At 52.0% G+C, this 20,729-nt stretch overlaps 1 protein-coding gene across 4 annotated transcripts in view; it reads left to right on the top strand.

Annotated features, from left to right (window-relative positions):
• Nucleotides 1-20,729, top strand: part of BCL11B (BCL11 transcription factor B) — a 93,524-nt gene that overhangs the window by 15,037 nt on the left and 57,758 nt on the right. The window lies entirely within an intron of this gene.

Genomic DNA, 20,729 nt, shown 5'->3' with positions numbered 1-20,729 from the left:
GCTTTGCTTTTGGCAATGAGACTCTGTTGTGGGGCCTAATCCATAGGCGGCCGGGCGTACAGAACAGAAATTTGGAAGGCTAGGGTGGCCCTCGGTTTGCTGGTGTTCTTGGCTTAGTCTCTGGCTGTGCAGCCAGACTGTCTTGGGTTGGAATCTGTTCTTCACAACATGGACAAGTCCGTTTTTCCATCTGTGAAATGGAGCTAGTGAGACCGATCTCCATAGGGTTGTGGTGAGGTCTAATGAGACGTGGCCTGTAGGCAGGGCCCGGTAGGCACTTAGGAATGGGAGCACTCATTTCTTCCTCCTCCTCTCTCTGGCCTCCATTTCCCATCTGTAAAAAGAGGTGCCCTGGTCTCAGAGGCCCCTCCTGCTGTTGCCCGATCCTTCTGGCAGGTCTAGAGAAGGGCTTGCGGGAACTTGCTGGAGCACTGCGCCCCTTTCAGCTGACCGCCTGGACAGGTGACTTTTACCACCTGAAGAACAGGTGTTGGGTTGTGTCCTCTGGCCACAGGGAGGTGGCACCATGTCCCGCCGGGCCGTGGTCACGGAATGCCAGAGGCTCCTCCAGGGAGCCCGAGCTCTGTGCAAGCCACAGTGTTTGCTTCTGGTCCTACTTCTGAGCCTGGGAGGCTCGGCCAAGACAGAGGGCCGGGGTGGCCTGTGTTCCCGCAGTAAGCGGCAGCCAGTCCTGTAGCAAGATGGCACCCGTGGGCGTGCAGACGAGGGGTCACATCCTGCTGGTTGGCTCTGGGCAAGCTGCTTCATGAGTCCAGGCCTCAGTTTCCTTATGTGTCAACAGCGAGTGGGAATACTGGCAGGCCTGGTGTGAGGACTGAATGAGCAGGGGCTCCGTAAGTGCTTTGCGGGTGGGAATTTCCTCTCAGGGGTCCCCTCTGGTTCTGCAATCTGCAAGTAGGTGCCGGCTGTGTTTTGGGCGTGGAAGCTAGTGGAGGTGCTGGAGGGACTGAGGCTCTGGGTGCTCCTCCTTGGAGGGGGTGAGCCTGGTGTAGCCCAAGGCACCTGCTCCCACGGGTAAGATCCATCCAGAGAGCCCCATCACCCAGAAGGCAGTCAGGGTAACGCAGCAAAGCCACTCGGCAACTGTGAGACTTCAATTTGCCTCAATTTGCCCATCTGTCAAATGGAATTAATGAGGTCTCTCTTGGGAAGAGACTGTGCTGGGATGCAGACTCCTGCTGGCACATGCTAGGTGCTGGGGAGACCCCATCAAGTCCTACTGGCCTGTGGGCCTTGCCTTCTGGCTGCTGAGCTAGAGTGACATCTCACACGCTCTCAAGTTGCCAAGGGCTTTGAGAAAAATGCCCAGCATGTTCAGGGCCATGGTCATGTAAACCCCGGCTTCTCAGAGTTCCCTGCAGATGTGAGTGATGCTGCCTTCGTTAGGGCTGGAGCCTCCCGTCCAGAAAGGTGCCGGGTCCCTTTTGTTGGTGGTGTTGGGGTCCCCATGCCTTTCTTTTCTTTGACACTGGAGGAACAGTTTTCCTCCAGTAGAATAAACACCCGGCGTCAGTGACCACAGACCTTGCCCACGAGACTCTGGTCCCTACTTATATTTCCATGGAAAGGCATTCTGCTTTCACCAAAAACCATCCGAATCCTCGTTTCACGATGAAGGTATTTCCCAGCGAGAGGCTGCCGATCATTGTGGGTAGGTTTGTTTAAGAAAGCGACTAGATGTGATTTCATAAAAGGCAAAGTTAATCTTCAAGGCGGCTTTGTCCTCACCCCCCCACACCCCCCCGCGCCCCTTTTTCTCGGGTTGTAATACTGCAGCAGCCTACAGTATTTTTATGTTATGTGTGACGGAAGATATTCTTGGCCTTTTCTGTTCAGCAATAGGACAAATGCATTTCTTCATTCTCGAAGAAATATGTAAAATAATCCCTTAGAAGTCTAAAGAGATATGTTTGTTCAAAGCATTTAAAATGTTATTTTAATCAAAGGCACAAAACAGTCTCCATGCTGTGTCAGCTGAAGACGACCATCCCGTTCTAGCGGCACGTTGTGCCTTCTTGCTGGCCCTCCTTCCGCTTCTCCCCTCCCTGCCTTGGCACCAACTTTTCTTTCTTTCCTTCTTTTTTTTTATTTAATAAAAAAGGAAAGATTAAAGAATAAAACTTCAGTGGCTCAAATGTATAAAGTAATTTAATATGGTGGGAGCATTAATTATTTTAGCTTAATTGAATTCTGAGGACTGCAGTACTTGCAGTTTTGTAGACAAGCCCTGTTTATTATTTCTCTGTGTAGATTAACAGTAAAGGAAACACAGATAACTTTCAGTTATTTATTGTAAAATAAATGTGTCAATTCATGTGTAAAGCAAGCTGCTCAAAGATAATTGAGTCTTTATATTTTAAGAGGGGGGCCAGGAATCACAGGCGCTTCTCCACCCGGGCTTCCGGAAATCCGCACAGCTGCTGCCCAGGCCCCTGGCACCGCTGGCCTCGCCCAGGCCTCTCCTGTTCCTGCTCCCCACCCGAGGTGGGGAGGGATGCTCCAGCCTGTCCGAGCCCCACTGTTGTCCCCAGGGCCGGTTACTGGGGAGCAGGTGGCTGTTAACTCTTGGGGCTTGGCCTCTGGTTTGCCTGTCCCAAGGGAGGTGCCTGCGGTGACCATGTGGCTCATGCCTTTTGGGGAACCAACAATCTGAGCCTTGTCCAGACGGGTCCCAGCCCTCCTCGCTGCCCAGTGCTTCTAGAGGCTGGGCTGCAGAGATGGATGGGCAGGGCTGGCCTGTGGAATAGGTGGGGTCCCTTCCACCTTCCAAGGGCGCCCGCAGGGTGACATCGGAATTGGAATTCTGTCAGTCATTGGACCAGGGCTGGACCCTGGATCGGCCCTTTCCTTGGGACACTGGGGTCTGGAGATGGGCATAAAAGGAGTAGTTCATCATTTTTTTCTTTCTTTTGTTATTCTTATTTTTTTTTTTAATGATAGAGAAGTAGGAGAGTAGAAGGAGGAACTTCCTGGAGCTTTGTATCTTGGAGGGCATTCGTTCATTCATTCGTTTGTTCATTTAATAAACAAGCACCTACTGCTCTTCCCCTGCTCTGAGCATCCCCCTGGCTGCGAGGTGACAGAACCCCTCAGGGTGGGGGGAGCATGGTGGGAGGACGCCCATCTGGGCTGCTGCTCTGTCCCCCTTGGGGGACATGGCCCAGGTGTGAGCAGTAGCTGCCCTGCCCTTGATGTGTGCGGTTGTGGCCCGGGGCCCTGCGCCTTGGCTGTGTGCTGTGGGCAGAGCAGGGCCATGGAGCCTGTGTCTGAGGCCCATCTGGGGACAGAGGGGTGGAGTTGAGCCGAGGTGGGGGCTCGGGTCTGCCTATATAGGAGTTCTTTACCTTTCCTAAGCCCCCTTCCCACTGCATTCTCCCACTTCTGGCAGAGCTGGGGGAGATGGGTTCCAGGGTTTGCAAAGAGCAGGAGTCTCGGAGCATTATGCGGGATGGGTGTCTTAAGGAGGGCTGGGGAGAAGGGGGCTGGGGGTGTTTGGGGTTCGAGGTCCGTGCCAGGGAGGCCGCGTGCTGCCACGTGGGAATGGACCCAGCGCACGTCTGAGCCCTGCCCTGCCTCCTGCCAGCCTTGGGCCATGTGACCTGACCTCCTGAGCGGCAGTAGCCTCGTATGGGGAGCGCATCTAACAGTAACTGTGGTATTTAAGTGCTGCGTGCCTGCCTGGTGCACGGCGTGCCTGCTGCAGGGATGAGCGCCTTCCTCCCTTACCGGTGCTGTTTCCCCAGCTCCACTTCCTGCTGGTAGTGTAGCCAATGTAGGTCTTCCAGGATCTGGGGGAGAAACTTCCACTGGCTTCGGGGAACTCCACCATCAGAAACAACGTCAGAACCACTGCCGTGTGTCCCCCTCCCCCCAGCCACGTTTGGTCACGTTGCTACTGTCTTTGGTGGCCGCTCTGATGGTGGGTCCCTCTGGGGAGGAGCCTAGGGCGATCAGAGGAGCATGGGCTTTGGTGTCAGTGGGGAGGGGTGCAGTCCCAGGGCCCGCCCAGGCCAGCCACTTCACTTTTCTGGGCCTCAGTTTCCTCGTCTGCCCCCACTTGTCGGTCCTATGGCAAGAATGAACCGCGACGAGAGCCAGAGAGTACCCACCTAGCTCGGTCCGGCTGCAGCCAGATGCCTGAGAAGTGGAAGCTTCTTGAATAGCTTTTAAGAGGGTGTGGACCCTGCTTGGCAGCACGAGGTGTTGGCTTCTCAGTCAGAATCTTGAAAATTTCCCTCGGGTATCTCTCTCAGCATTCCCACTGATTCCTCCTTCGAATCCCCATTTTATAGCCACTGGAGGGAAGGTTCTTGATCACAGGTAATTCGTTTTCGCGTGTTATCACCCCTTCCACAACCAGATGAAGCTATAACTGGAGGAATGAGCCATCAGCTGTCAGTCAAAGGTTTGCCTTTTTGCCTTTTTGTCCTCCCCCCTCAAACCCCAAATGTCAGATTTCTGGAGAAATGCAGGAGACAGGCAGCGGGTGACAGGAGGTGGCAGATCCCCCTGGGCTGGAAGTGGCAGGCAGTTCCCTGCTGCGATGGCCCCACCCGCTCTGTACGTCTTCATCTGGAACCGAGGAAGGGTCCGGGGTGTGCCTGGAGGCAGGGGGTTAGCATAGCAGGCAGAGCACAGACGGGGGCTTGGTTTGGGGTCCCAGTGACCCACCGCTAGGCAAATGGTGCTGGAGAAAAGGGCTTCTGATCAGCTGGAGGATTTACATGCTGCTCGGCGAATGTGCATTTCAGACTTTAAAAAATAAATAAAATAAATGTGAAAAAGAGAATATTAGCTTGGTCAGTGGAAGAAACTAAATAACTTGCTTGTGCTGGAAACTGGAGATAAACCCCACTTGAAGGTTGTCTTTAAAAACTTGTGTTTGATATATTTAGTGTTGTTATTTTGCCTCCAAATTAAGATTAGTTAAATCCATGTGTGTTGTAGCATGGATTATCTTTTTGTATTATTAAATCGTGACAGCTAATTATTAGTTCTGTCTGCACCAAGGAATAGTGGAGTATTCTGTCTGAGAGACGTGGTCCTGGGGCTGGGCGTTGTAAGGCTGGCCCCAAAGCCGGGGCAGGGCTGGCAGGTGGTGGGGAAGAGGGGGCCTACCTGGTAAGCACATTTGTGCTTAGGTGCTTTTCTTGGTTTATCTCATCTTGAAATAGATACCAGCCTTGAAACAGATACCTCTAATCCCACTTTGGAATAGATATTTTCTAACCCCACTTTGAGCTAAGGCTCAGAGAGGTTAAGGGACTTGCCCAAGATCACACAGCAAAGTGGAGTCAGACTCGGGTCTGCCTGGCTTCCTCGCATGGCACGGGGAATGGAGGCCTTTAGGGAGGGGTCGTCTGACTCTGCCTGGCTGGCCCAGCCGGTGGGGCAGGCACACCTCCAGACCCTGTCCAAGGTGATCTTTGAAGCCTTCCTAGGTGTGACTCTGCAGATACAGCCTGGAGCCCTCAGGCCCTCAGAGGCCTTGACCCATAGTCTGTGGGTAGCCTTCCTCATATGGTGGCCTGTGCTTTCTCATGAAGGTTCTGGAGAGGTGGGTGGTGGGTAAGAAAGCAATAAGATGTGAATTCAGATGGATGGATCTGGGCTGGGATTTTGGGTTTGCCAATGACCTGTTGTATAACCTTCAGCCAGTTGTTTACCTCTCCAAGTCCCCGTTTCCTGTAGGATGGAGATAATCTTCCTTATCTTTCAGGCTGGTTACAAAGTTTGATTTAGGCAGCGCACTCCTGTATTAGGTTCCTGTGGATCGTTAGCTGTTATTAATAATAGAGAGCCACGGGAAGGATCCATGCAGAGATTCTGGCCTCCTGGCCTGAGCTGGAAGGGTCTCCTCGCTAAGGACCTCCTCCCATTCTTACCTGAGCATATGTAACTGGCTACTGGCGGGGCTGAGTCCAGACCCCAGTTACCTTGAGTCAGGTGCCCCTTTTGCCACACCAGGCCGCCCGGTTCTGTGACTTGAGGCGATCCGTTTCCCCGGGCAGAGTCCTGAGCCGTAAGCAGGGGTGAGCAGTCCCTGCCCTTCCGGCCTCCCAGGGAGAGCAGAGACTGGGGTACAGCGGGAACTGCACAAACCGTTGCGGAGTGTCAGCAGCCAGCCAGTGCGACTGTAGCACCGAATTTTAATTGAAAGTTTTATGAATTAAAAAGAAGACAAAAAATACTAATCAGCTACAGGGTAATTTTTTTTTTTCCTTGCTAGGTTTCCTTTAGGTTTGGGGCCCTCGTTAGCTGTGATTCATAGAGGTGGTTCCATGCTTCCAGAAGCCATTCAGAAAGGATGGGAAGTTAGGGAAGAGGGTGAGGGAAGGGCATGGGGCTCCCAGGTGGGGGACCTAACCAACCCCCGAGCCTCTGTTATCATTATTATTAGGTTTTAAGTTTGACAGTAAATAGTTAGCAGTCGGCTTAAATTTTTTATTAGGCACTTGACAGCCTGCCTTTTTTGTGTGTGTGTTCATTTTCATGCCTGACTAATGCATCACCACTAGCTCTAGAATCTGTTAGGAGGGGGCTCTGTGTCAGTAAACTATATAAATAGGGCAGGCTGCCAGTCACCCCTGCACCCTCGGGTTTATCTTTTCACTGAAGAAACAAAAAAGATTGAGTTTTCATATTTGGGTTTTTAACTGAACACATACTTACTAGGACTAACTCTGTAGCAGTCCCTGTTTGAAGGGCTTTGCACCTCTTCACTGATTTAATCCTAATACCTCCGTGAGGTGGTAGGTGCTGGTATCAAGCTCACATTCCCAAAGAGGAGACTGAAGCCCAGAGACGTTAAGTCACTTGCCCAGGGTCACACAGCGGGTAAGCAGGGGCCCGGGCTGCGAACTCCGGCAGTCATGCTCTTTCCTGTGGCGAGGCAGTGTTGCGCGTGGTCGTATTGCATCCTCATTTCATCCTACACTCCCTGAGAAGGTGGTAAATCAGTTATTCCTTTCATTTCAGAGATGAGGAAACCGAGTCGTAGAGAGGTTAAGAGCCTCACATACTTACCCTGTGAGCTGGCTGCACAGTTGTGCCTAGACACCAGGCTCCTGATTTCCAGCCTGTGACCTTCACAGGGAGCCCAGGCCCAGGGGATCATTCGATCATTTAACTGTGGCTGGCCCAGGCGCCTTCTGCTCCTGGCCGGGCCACGAGTGATTTCTTCTCTGAGGGTGAAGCACCAGGATGGGAACCTGGGGTCTAGTGTGAGCTGAAGGAAGCAGGACGGTGGACCTCCACCTGTCCTACCCACATCTGTGGATCCCGTGTTGACTGCTGTCTGTGCGGAGTTGTCTTGTTAGGAGCTGACTCCTACCCAGTTGGGTCAGGTGGTGGGGGCAGCTGGGCCTACTGAATGCAGGGTGGGGAGGGGCAGGCATGGTGGACTCTGGCCAAAGACCTGGGGTGGTGTCTAGGCCCTGTGGCTGACAGGCTGTGTGACCTTGAGCAGACCCTCCCCCACTTTGGGCCCGAGCTTCCTGCGCTGAAATAGGAGAAGGGGCTACCAGTGGTTTCCAACAGCTGCAAGAACCTGGCAGGGGGGTGGGGGGTAAGCTCCAGCTTCCTACCTAAATCCTCCTCCCACCCAGCAGCCCCACCAGCTTCCCTCATTTGTCACTTCTTGGGTTTAGGAAATAAATTTTCTTTGAAGAAATTGGTGGCTGAAATGAAAACTATCATACTAAAGGATAAACAGGGTCTCTTTCTGCTTCAAGCCGTGAACATTCCCCTGGAAGGATGTGGTGCGGAGTTTAGGCTCAGGGCCCCTCCTGTGCCTCTTCCAGGCACTGTCCCTCATGTTGTAGATGTGGTTTGGCATTTATTTTTTTGATAAGAGGACCTCCCGAATTGTATGAACCTCAGGCCCCCTGAAATCGGAACCCACTCTGACCCAGGCACTGCTAGGCCGTGACCAGTGACCTAAGGGGGTAGGGGTGTTAGCCTTGCCCAAATTAAGTCCAGGGAGGAGCTCCAGCTGGCAGGGTGTGATCAGGACTTAGAGGCCCCCCCCCCGAGCTGGACCCAGGGACCGGGAGGTCTTTCTAGAAGGCAAGGCTTCTAGTTTCATTTTTATTTTGTTTTTCAGTGGGTTTCCTTAGAGTCCTCCTGCTGGTCTGCTGGTTTTGATCTGGAGGTGGGGGTGGGAGGAGGGGGTGGCTCAGGAAGGAGGAGTCTGTGCTGAGGGAGGGGGGCTGAGTGTGTGAGGGGGAGATCTGGTGGGGAGAGGTGTGATCACTTGATGAGAGATGGGTGCCTACTGCCACCACCAGCATGAAAACTGGGACCCCAGGCTCTTTGGGGTGGAAGAATATTAACAAAATGGCCTTTTGTTGGAGGTGAGAACTCAGAACGCCCCCCCCCCCATTCCTGGTGTGGAGAGGAGAAGGCAGCTAGCTATTCAGATGCACTGCCAAGGGCAGGGTGAACCCCCCCAGCCCAGGACAGCCAGCTGGTTCTCCAGGCCAGGGCAGTATTTGATCAGGGCTCTTGACTCCAGGGGGCTGAGTACCCGCACAGCTTCCCTTGCCTTAAGGCTGCAAGTGTGGACACTGCCTTAGATGCAAGCAGATAAATCCAGACTCAAAGGTGCACAGGTGCGTGGGTCAGTGCCCACCCAAGATGAACCCCCACGAACAGAGCCTACCCCAGTGCCTGCACTGTGATGAAGCTCCAGTGAGGACATCTGTCCAATGTGGCAGTGTCCAGGATGCACAGTTCTGCTTTCCTGACTTCAGGTACCAAAGGAATCCTTGAAAGTAGTGGAGAAAGCACTGACTTTGTTTTAGAGACTTTTCAGGGCAGAGCATGGCATCTGGGGAGTGTAGTCCCCCATATGAGTTCTGGGGGTCCTCCCTTGAGGCTGGGGGCCACGGAATGCCTGTCTCGGGCTCTGTGTCTAGCAACCATCTAGGGTTCTTTGTTTCCCTTAAGGAGAAACGGGACAAACCTTTGATGACCCCTTCCCACCCCAGCAACTGGCTAAAAGGTTTGAGGTTGGTAGACCCCACAAAACTAAGTTCTCCAAAGGAGCCAGAGTGGATTCTCTCCCCCTCCCACCAAGAGTTCAAAGCCAGCCAGTTAAGAAACCTAAACAGTGTGGTCTTCTCCTTGCATCATTGACATCACTGGCTTGTAAAACTTTCCCTGCAAAGGAGGCGCCTTTATTCGCTGGGAAAAAGTAGTATGTAATTTTCCTGACCCGGCCTTTGCTTTGGAGGGGAAGGAAAAGAGAGAGGGAACTCATTTCCCGAAACAAACGGGGCCCAAGACGGCAAACCAAGTTCCGCACTCTGGGGTCGGGGCCTTGCTGGCGGGAGCACGGGGTCCCGGACACCGAAAATGGCGTTTTGTGGGGATGCGAGACCCGGGGGCCTGCCAAGGGCCCAGGGTCTCGGGTCTCAGGCGCGTTCTAAGACTATGGGGGAGGGGTGGGGAGACGGACATCAAAATCCTCCCAACTCTGCGACTGTACTTCTCCCGCTCCCATGAAACCAGGCGCCACCTGCCTCCCCACTAATGCAATTTCCCGTGTGCCCCGACGGTTGCAACTTGCAAGACTCATCTTGCCCCCTTCCGGGATCTCCAGCGACCCTCCCCCTTCCCGGCCTCCTCCCCTCCCCCGCGACGGTGCCACCCCCAGCACATCATCCCCTCCCACGTGGGAGGGGGCAGGGGCAGAACTCCTCCTGCCACGCCCGCCGGGGACTTCAGGCTCCGCCCCCGGGGGCTTCAAGGTTGGGGTCCATAAGTCTCCCCTCACTACCAAGCCCAGGCGCACAGTGGCCTTTTCCAGGGCGTGTGGTGCAGAGCTCAGGTGGGGGCGCGAGGCGGCCCGCACCTCCCGGACCCCGCACGGAAACAGGCGGACACTCAGGCAACTCCGTGATTGCACCGGGGGCCTCCTCTGCGGTCGGTGCCCACCCACCACCCCGCCGGCTACGGTCCCGCCGGAGGTTCCCAGGCGCCGTTTCCTGGCCTTTGGGCGCGCCTGGTCCCTTCCAGGCAGCCGGCCTCGCCGACTTGCCCGCGGCCTCTCCAGCCTGCGCCCCGGGGCGCGCGGCTAGGCGACCATCCGCCTCGTCTCTCCTGCTCTCCCGGCCCAGGCCTGCCGCGCACGTTGATTGTGTCTTCCTGGGGCGGGAGGGCCGAGGGGGCTCCAGGCCCATGCATAATTCGGGGACTTAATGGGCCAGCTGCCCGGGCGGGGCGGTGAGGGGCGGGCGGGGGCGCAGCTGACCCTGCCCGCGTCTGGCCTCGCCGAAGAGGCGCGCTTCTTTCTTCCTCCCGTGACAGCTCCCCTCCCCCTCTCGGCCCGGGTCCGAGGGGGGCGGGGAGCAGGCGAGTCGTAGGGTTAGCCCAGGGGAGGGGGCTTTCTCTGTGCATTCCTGCAACTTTTGCTTTGGAGGGCGGGAGGCGTGCAGTGAAACGGAGCCTCCCCGGGACCCGGCTCCCAAAGGAGCCGGGGGAGTTGGAATGCAGGTTTCCTCTGAGCATTCTGCAGCCCTCGAATCTTTCCCCCCCCCCCCGCCCCCGAGCCCCTTTTCCCCGCCCCCGGCGGCCCCCTGTCGGCCCCCAGCCCCACCGCAGCCCGGCGAGCTCGCCCTTGGCCCCGGGCCAGCCCCCTTCCCTGGCAGCGGGCGGAGATGGATGGAGGCGGAGACCCAAGGTCAAGGGCGGGGAGCCCGCCGGCCTGGGGTCCCTTTGTGCGCTCAGGTCCGCCCCTCCTCCACCCGCCCTCTCCTGCCCGACCCCCAGGCGCGCGACCGCACGAGTGACCTTCCCGGGCGTGGGGAATTGCATTTCAGGACCCCTGAAAAACTCCTGCCAGTGGCCCCATCCTCAAAATCAGCGCGCGAGGGGCGGGGCTCCTCGCCTGTTTGGCGTTCCTTCCTGGGCGTTTGTCTTGGGTCCTGGGGGCGCCCTGGGATCCCCTCTTCGCCCCGCCGCGAACGCTCTGAAAGGGTCGCGCCCGACCGAGCCCGGCATCAGCCCACCTTGGCCCGACTGAGCCCGGCACTTCCCCGGATCCAGGTGAGGCCCGTTTGGAGGGAGCCTCAAAGAGTTCTTTGTGCATTTTGTGTCCATCCTGGGCAAACAGTCCCGTCCCAAAGTGGTTTTCTTTGTAGGGTTTTGTTTTGTTTTGTTTTTTTTTTCTCCCGGGGTGGCGGGTGGGGGAGGAGAGGGAGCCTGCTTTTCTAGAGGGAATTCCTGGGGGCTGGGATTTTAAAACACTCAAGAACAAAAGTGTTTTCCCAATTGTGTGGGAATGGAACCCTCTACCAGAGTGGGACACAAAGCCTCGTGGAATTACAGGGAATTAATGTCAGTCCTTCTTCCAGCCCGACTTCTCTTACAATAACCCCCCCAAAGAGAATTTGTATGCAAATGGTCACCTTGCTAGGAGTCTCTCTTTATTTTTGCTTCTTCAAAATTGGCCTCCAGTTGTTTAAAGCACTCCAACAGACCCTTAAAGACTCAGAAAAGCAGTGGTTTGGACGCCCAATGTATTTACCACAAAGCTCTTAAGAAAATGTTCAAACATTTTCCCAAAGCTGTTACTCCAGAAATAAAAATGTATGCTGTTTGCCTATAGAAGATTAAAAGTTTACCTTCACTGTGACAGCTTTTCTAGGCTAGAATTGGAACCACGTCTCTATTTTCCATTATTCAGAAATAGGTATGAACCACACAATATATTTGCTGTAGCAAGAGTCAAGGTAATTTAAAAAAAAATAATATACATTTTTTATTTATGATTTGGGTTGACCCAAATCGTAACAGAATATTGCACTTTCTGTGCTATCAAAGCCTAAAGTATTTTGTAAACAATGCCTTCATGGCACTTAGAGTAAGAGTTGGATCTTAAGAAAATTTCAGATTTAGCTAACCCGAACTTTGAGCAGCTAGCTTTTCTTCTGGAGGAATCTGAAGGCATTTGTCAATTTATTATTTTTTTTGAAAGGCCTATGGAAAAGGTAACAAATTCAACACTTGGGAACTCAGCTGCTGGCAGCCCTGGACAGGAAGGTTTTCATATTTGCCTGAACTTGCTCGTTGATTTCTCAGACGTCCATTTATAACAGTTCTAACAAGATAGAATCTGCCTTTGAATATCTGTAAATACGGGTAAAGATCACAATCCGGCACTCATAATGGTCCAAGACTGGAAAGGCAGATTCTCGTGTTTGATTAATATTTATGTTACCGGATTCCTTTACAGAAAGAACGGTGGATGAAACACTAATTATGTGTGTGTGTTTGAGGGGCCCCATCCGTGGTCTCTGCAGTTCCTGAAAAGGGATGTCATAAATTTTAGGATTTTTGGAATCAGGGTACTTATGGGGGGAATTGTTCATGTTTGGCTTAAAAGACAGGTAACTGTGTGGTGGGCTGACTTAACCTCTATGACATGGAAAAGGAGGAAGCCAACTTACCTCTGCTTTCTTTATTTTGACGACTCAACAGTGATAAAAATTATGGGGGATTTCTCCCTCTCGTTTTATTAAGGCTTGGGGCAGAGAGCGGTGGAAGTTGCTTGTCCAGAAACCTCCTCGAAGAGGAGGCCCCCTTGGGTGCTCTTGTGCCTTGGGAGGACACACACACCATTTTGTGTCCTAGTGGCAGTGTGGGCTGCTTTGCTGTGCGTTGTCGTGTCCTGAGCCACTCGCCCGCAAGGTACAGGTGACCTGCCTTGCTTTGTTCAGGAGCCACGTGTGGGAGATTTGCTTGGGAATGGGGGATTTTGTCAGCTGGATCATGTTGAAACACCAATGGAATTGTTATCCAGAGGGATCCTGGGGAGGCCTCCTTTGGAGATGCGGTTAAACACCCTCAGTTTTATTACTTGGAGAAATCTAGATTTTCTTGTAGAATTTTTCTAGAAGTTTGGCCTCCCAGACCAGCACCTGAGAGCCCTGGTTAGCCTTCCCATCAATATTTTGTTGCCGCTGGAGGCTTTGGGGCCGCCCCCTTTGTTGAAGTGCCACAATCAAGGTGTTCACACAGTCTCAGATGTGTTTGTTCCTAAACAGCCCTGGGCATGTCTCAGTTTCTTCATCTATAAAATGGGGATATCCAATTGTTTACACTCCTGCCACCGTCCAGATATGAAAACAAACCATTCTGCAGGAGTGAAGTAATTGCTTATTTCAAAGACATCATCAAAGCATAGACTGTTATTGTTCAGTCTACGGGGGCAGGGTGACTAATTTGCAAAAGGGAGAGGAATCAAATAACTGCTTGTGTAGCGGGTCATTTTCAATGCAAGGGGGAAGAATCAGGGGATTTAGTGGGGAATGGGGGCGTCCAGAGAGGAGGACTTGAATTTTCAGTCTAGTAACCTAATACCGGTAGGAAACACATCTCTCCCGTTCCCATTCATTTTGGGGGACTGACACTCCACCCCACCCCGGCTCTTTGTTAGTGTGGGGACTGTCAACGTGACTCAGAATCTTAATACGGAGTGGGTTTGCTGTTACTCTTGACCTGAGTATACCAGAAAAGGTATCTTTACTGACATTTGGTGGCTGGCTGCCCTGGACAGGAGTTGGGCAGAGGAGGTGTAGACTTGGGGGTGTGGAGGAATGTATACAGCAGGCTGCCTTTAAGTGCACAGTCTTGTTAGATGCAGATGAGGAAGGAACTCTGTGCAGGCTGGTGAGGAAATTCTCCCTTTTTTTTGGCCGCCACCTCTTAAAGCTAACAAAAACGGGCACTTACACCCCCAGAGTGCGCAGCTGGTGGCTCCGAAATGGCACCTTCGCTGGGGAAATGGGAGGCCCCAACTGTCCTTTTGGGACTCTGTCTTACTTTTGTGTTGTTTTTCTTTTGATGAGGCTTGGTTCCTTTTTTCCAGCCAATGCTGAGTGAACCTGAATTAGATTTTTAAAAGGAATAACCCCTGGCAGGGCTCGAAACCTCCGGTTTAGTTTTGCTAGTTAGAAAATACAGATGCTTGCTTTATGTATTTGTTTGGTTCACCCTGGCAGGGCCAAAACCTCAGGCTTGAGTTTGGGGGTGGGGGAGTGTGGCACTCTGCCTTCTCCACGGGGGACTTGATAGAGCCCTTGTTCCCTGGCATTAGAGCCCGGGTGGGGTGGGGGGCACAGCAGATCCCCGTAGCCTGCGTTGGTGTAGGCAAGGAGCCAGAAGCTGTCTGGTGCTCCTTAATTGAATACAGATCTCAGTCAGTTCCACGTGGCCATGTGAGGATGGGCAGGGAGGGCAGTGATACTTTCCCGTCTCCCCGGTGTCTGGACTTGGAAGCTTGGAACCCCCCAGCCTGAGGGGCCTTGGTGCCTGTCCCAGCCCCCAGCCCGCACGGTTTGCAGAAAGTCCAGGGAAGTGGGCAAGGAGATCGCGTGTCGCCCATGTAAATACTGTTTGTGTGAGCTGGGTCTTCTATCTTTGTTAGTGGCGGCTCGTTAATTAACCGGCAGATTAGCGTTGCCTTCTTTTGACACATGCGTGTATTTTGGGGCAGAAGATTCTTGTTCTCCTAAAACCGAACGGAACCGTTCAGGAAGTCCTTGTGCAGAGCCATCTTCTTCTCTGGGTCCCCATTGTGCCCCTGCTCTCTCTTCCTGCCCCCTCCTGCCCACCTTCCTCAACCCCAGTGGGCTCCTAGTTGCGCGGAGGACAGACACGTTAAACACAGCTAAATAAATCGTGTTTACGCTTGGCGTTCTTGGTAGTGAAAAATCTGTTGCCTGTTTTTACTTCCTTATTTCTCAGCATTTGCTTCCTACCTGTTTTTGAGCACATGCCCAGAAATAGTAGTTTTGTCAAATGAGGGGATAATGCCAGCCAGCCTCTCTTGCTGCCAAGGAAGCTGCTGGATTTTGCAAAACAGAGTGACGTTTTTTTAGTGACACTGATGTTTTTTTTTTCTTCCCCCCAAAGAAATTAGGATGTAGAAGAAGAGCATTAAAATGCACTCAGGGAAGGGGAACAACAACAACAACAGAAAACAAACCCCATACAGTCGTCCCCGTGGCACAGGGACACGCATTGAGCAGGTTTAGAGATGGGTCTCACTTTTGTTTGCACTTGGCTCTAAGGGCAGGAGGCAGCCTTCAGATGAGGAGAGGCTGCCTCGGGCCGGGAGAGCTCGCTGAGTCAGGCTCCTTTCCCTTCAGCCCCAAGACTTAATTTTCTCTGCCATTTTGGATGATGTGGTGTAAAGATTTTGCTTCTCTTTTTTTTTTGCAGTTGGGTCTGTGTTGTTTCATTTCGAGGCCTTCTGAGCAGAGCCTGCTCTGTGCTCTTCCTCTGAGGTTATAGTTAGATTCTAGTCCCGATCCGGGTTTGGGGCTTGTTGGGATCTTAACCACGCTATCATTGTTTATATAGAAGAGCAGCTAGGGAGACACCTCCCTTTCTCCGTATCTTTATCCACAGCGTTGTTTGGGGGGTGGTATCTGAAAAGTCGCTGTCATGATGTGTTGCTGTTTGCTGGGCAGAGAATTACAGCCGAATATAGACAGCAACTTAAAAAAAATAGGTATTTTTTTTTAACAGTTTCAAAAACAAAAACAAAAAACAAAAAAAATGACAAACGCCGAGCGCTCCTGCGAAGAGCCTGGGCTTGTCTTATCGGGCAATCTTTGTGGGGTTTCTGCAGTGGGTTCTGTCTGAGGCCCGCCCAGCACATCGGCTCTGTTTCAAAGACAGCCAAGGGAAAAAAAATTACAACAAAATCAAAGTCCGCGTGCTCTGATTTTCCCCAATTTCTAATGGGAATACCCTGCAATAGAAATGATATTTCCATGGAGGACTGTGCTACCGGTTTCTTTAATTACATTAAATAGCGGTATAAACCTCCGCTGATGTAAAGCCCTGTTTCAGTGGCAGCGGCACCGGGAGCGTGGCTAGATTGAATCCGAAGGAGCAGCGTTCCTCGTGTTAATGTGCTAACAGTCTTTATTCAATTAATCCCGCCAAGTGTTAATTTTTACAAATTTTGTTGTGCACACACTGTACCTCACCGTCGGTGTGTTAGGAGATGAAAATGGATTTCACATCAAAAACCGAGGAAGAAGGTGACTGTCAGAACTGCTTCCTTAGAAGAAAATTTGTGATCGTAGCCGTCAGAGGCTACCCATGCTGAAAGGGAGGCTCACAATATGTATATTACATGCCATCTACATGCAGTAAACTCCCTTAAAGGAGCTACTTTGTTGAAAGTAATTACAGGCCTGCTCAGTGTTTTAGTCAGAGACATTTCAGACTTGGCTTGGAAACATAAAGAGGCCACAGAAAGATTTTGTTCTTACATGATGCGAGGCAACGCGCCTCAGTGTTCTATATGTCCATTAGTAGAAGGTAAAAAGAATGAAAAAGAGAAAAAAGACTCAGTCAACAACAAAAGCCAGGGGAGAGCTGGATATTTTTATTACAATAGTAGCAATCCATTGCATGTAACTCTAGCAATGCAACTAAAACCCCAAAATGCATTTGAACTATAGCAGCGACCCCTTTTCTCAATTTGATCTTTCTTTTTCTTTCTTTCTTTCTTGCTTACTTTTCTTTCTTGCTTTCTTGCTTTTCTTTCTTTTTCTTTTCCTTCCTCCCTCCCTCCCTTCCTTCCTTCCTTCCTTCCTTCCTTCCTTCCTTCCTTCCTTCCTTCCTTCCTTCCACCTACTGACCAAGTTAAATTTCTTTCCATCTAAAAACCAAGAAACCCACCCTGCTGGCTTTTGTGGTTGCACGTTGCCTTACTGGGCAGGTAGGGATTTTATGGTCCCATCTTGGTAGAGGTTGATGATGCTCACATCCCTCATAGCTACAACCCCATCTACACCTGGGACTGCTGTCCCTTTTGCCGGCTGCCTCTGGCTTGAGTCCTGGCAATAACCTCCTTCCTGGGCACTCTGTTTTCTTGATGTTCTTTTTATTGGCTGTGCGTTTTTTTCATTCTCAATTCTCTGGGATCCTCAGAGTTCAGACCTCCCCCTTGTATTTACTACGTTGTGCTCCCTGCGTGTGGGGGCTGAGCCAAAGCCAGTGTTGGAGTTTGTGGGGCTTGCAAGCCACAACAACCTTCTGAACTCACCAGTTTTTAAACATGTTTTGTAGAGGACGAGATTTTTAACAAGTGTCAGGATTCAGTGTTTCCAGGTCATTCCTCAGATGTCAGGCACAGTGGATGCTGACTGGGGGGAAAAGTGTCTTTAGTTTAAAACTTACTGTAGGCATCGAATCTGAAGAGTCACCTTGTGTTGTATTTCCCTCATGTGACGTGTAGCTTCTGTCCTCATTGTGGTCCATCCCCGTCCCCCACCAGCTCTAAACTAATGCACTCCATGGGGAATGTCCATGGGGACGTGTCTAAGGGATGCCTGGCCAAGGTGGTCATGGGAGTATGGCCACGAAGTGCCTTCTGGCAAAGGGGCACAGAGTCCTGACCCAAGTGCCCATGAACTTCAGCTTTTTACTTCAGTTTATAGACTGCACTTTCTGCCTGCAGTTCTTCCTGGAGTTATGTGTACTATATTGTTAGTGGCTCCTGATGCAACATGCTAGAAAATGATTGAAGGATCTTGGATAAATTGTGTTCTAGGACAGAAACTGCAGAAGGTTGCAGCGGCTACCCAGCTTCTGGAATCAGGGGAAAAGGGGAAATTTCTCTGCTAGGTATTGGCTAGGTGTTTTTACTGGTGAGAATTCAGAGAATCTGTCAACTCCTGTTTGTCCTTGTCCTCTGTAGTTTCTGGGGTATGCATGCAGACATTTGAACGTGTCCACATTGCTGATATTTGCGTGTATGTGTGTACGCATATATGTATAATCTCTGTGTAATAGATGCGCTCGTGCACATTTTTCTAACTGGTGAAACACACGGTTTCACCTTCTGTTGTCCCCAGGCCTGCCCATTCCAGGAGCGTGGGCCTCAATATGGTGGACCCTGACTGCTGAGGTCACCCCCAGAGGACTCATCTCTGTGTTCCTGTGTGTGTCCCAAAGCCGTGGTGCATAGGCCTCAACATCCCAGCCAGAGGACAAGTGATTGTGGTTTATTTGCATTCCAGCAGCTGAGAGGGCTCCAGGGATCTCCCTGAATGATGAGCAAAAGAGTTGAAACTGCACGTTTTCCCCTGCAGATGCCCGCTTAGGGGGTGGACTGGTCAGCCCCGAGCGCCCGGTCAGCTTACCCTGAAGAGTTTGCAGAATATGATTCAGACACATCCTTCCTCCCCAGTAGCACCTGACATTTCCTGAGCTTCCTCACTGGGCCTTTTGGAAGGGCCGTAGAAGGTTTTGGAGTTTGTGATGTAACCTCGCTACTCCTTGGCTCCAGGTGCTGCCCCACAGTACGTCAGCTGCTCGAATCTTGAGGAGATTGTGGTTGGCAGCCATTGAAACAGGTGCTTTTGGACCTGGCGATGGAATGGGCCTGTGTGCCTGCTTGTAACTACAAGATGCAGTGGCCGGGGAGGATGCTCCCTTTCTAAGCCTTGGTGGAAGGAGAGAAACTGGTTTGGGTAGCATTGGGGGCGGGGGGTGCACAGGCACGATTGTTCCTTTGCCTTGCTTCTCCCCTTTTGGGGATACATTAAATGTGTAGCATGCTGGGGAGCAAAAATAGTTGGAGTGGTGATTCACTGTGACAGATCTCAGGAGTGTGCGAAGGGGGAGGCGCCAGGCAGAAGGTGGCCTGTCTCAGGGTGCTGGAAGGGATGTGCTTCTTGCCTCCTCTATGTGGCCAAGCCTTCTTGGTGCCCTGGTGGCCCCAAAGGGTTGTGACGGTGTGTGTGTGTGTGTGGGGGGGGTGTCTCTGGATGGTCACTGGGGAAGTGGCAGTTGGACCGGCCTCAAGCCCACAGATGTTCTTGGAGGCCCCCGGCAAGCCCACCCCTCTCCCTGCTGCCTGGCACCCTGCAGTGGCCCTCTCTAGGTCCAACCATGTCCGGGCAGTGATAAGGGAAGCCAGTCAGGCCTTCTTACCTGGATCAGAAGGAATCCGCACCCTCCCGGCCCGTGAAAGGGCTACTGTTTTCAGCAGGAAGCCTGAGTAAAGGCCCGGCTCCGGCTGGATCTTTGTTTTTATGACCCCTGTGTGATGGCCCTGAAGGATGTCTTTAAACACAGCTGTGCAAACCCTGGTGAGACCTCATTTGCCCTTTTTGTTGCTCCTCTTTTAAAGGACACCAACACATGCACCCCCAAACTCAAACCCGTTGCAGCAAGGACCTGAGACCGTGATGGGCGCTCATACTTGCCTGACTTAGAAGGAGAATCCAGAAGTGGGAGGTGGGACTTGGCAGTCCCAGCTCCCTGCAGAGAATTTCTACATGCCCCAAATGCTCTGGCACACTGAGCTGAGCCATGCTGCACACCCACCAGCTCTCTTGGCCTGTCCTGGGGACCTGTCCTGACCTTGCAGGTTTCCACGATGACTTACGGTGTTCACATATATGCTTGGATTCCCTTTCTGCTTTGTCGTTGTTGATGATGATGTATTTTATAATGAAATGAAAAATAAGTTCTGGCCTTTGCTGCTTACCAGACCTCAGTGATTAAAAACGAAGAAGATGAAATAATACCTGTGGAGTGAGGGAATTTATTTTCTAAGGGCCCCCTCCACCAGACCCATGCAGCCCTGAAATTGAGTAACAAAGAAGTCTGCTTAGAATCCTTCCCTATTCCTGCTGTCTCAGCCACCCTCCAACCCCCAAAAGGGGGGGGGGAGAGAGAGAGAGATAGAGAGAGAGAGAGAGAGAGAGAGAGACACGGGAAGGCTAGGTCTTGTTGGGTGAGTACCCACTGCCTGTCTCATTTAAGGTGGCACTCTACTTCTTTCAAATAGGAAATTGCCAAAATGGATGTCATCGGCTGCTAATTAGATGTATTTTAACTGCAGGATCATTTTACCAGCTAATACTGTTATTATGTGCTTCAATGTGAACCCATGGTGGAGCTGTTAAAATATGAGCGTGCGGCCCTAGCGCACAGCTAATGAAGCCTGCGGGATCGGTTGGTGCCCTCTCCTCGGTGGCCCTGAAGATGCCCAGGCCAGGCCCCATGCAGAAGTGTGAAGCCCTTCAACTTCTCAAGATGTGTGTGCCCCCTTTATTCCCTGTGGCCACCTTCTTTCTGTGTTTTGACCAGGGCCTAAGTCCAGAAGAGGCTCACCACCTCCTGCCCCGCAGAGATAGCACGCTCCACCGTCTTTGGGCCTTTGGGCCAACCTAGAAGCAACAAATAACTATGAGCCGTGATGTGGCAGCCCAGGCCCATATCACTGCCACACGGCGGGTACCCCAAAGCAGGCAGGCCTGAACCTCCAGCATTGAGTTTTCAAGTCTGAGCTGGCTTCCCTCCATCCTCTCTCTCTAGCAAACCGGAAAAAGAGTCCTGATTTCCCGTCGGGGTTGGGGGAGGGGGGCTAGATTTGGGTTAGATTCTTAAGCACCAAGCAGCGCATCTGACTTCATGCGGTTCCCCTCTCTCTGTCTCTCCCCCCTCCCCCCTTAATACATAGCATTTTTATCATCCTTAAGACAAAGTAGCTGGCAAAATATTTAAGCGATCCGAAAGAAATGTTTTTATTTGCCTGTGTGCGAATTGGGTTATCTGCCGATCTTGTTTATGAAATTTGGGGCTGCCTTTCCAGCAGTCTGTTCGCCTCTCAAATCTTTCCCGGCTCCCATTTCCATATTTCTGCGTGCATGTTCTTTGTTAATCACTTG

Source organism: Callorhinus ursinus, unplaced genomic scaffold (assembly GCF_003265705.2).
Source record: "Callorhinus ursinus isolate GAN/ISIS: 27379988/994484 unplaced genomic scaffold, GSC_fseal_2.0 scaffold8, whole genome shotgun sequence".
NCBI classification, from domain to species: Eukaryota; Metazoa; Chordata; class Mammalia; order Carnivora; family Otariidae; genus Callorhinus; species Callorhinus ursinus.
The sequence above is the reverse complement of the archived record's forward strand: the minus strand, read 5'-3'. Positions and strand labels throughout refer to the sequence as shown.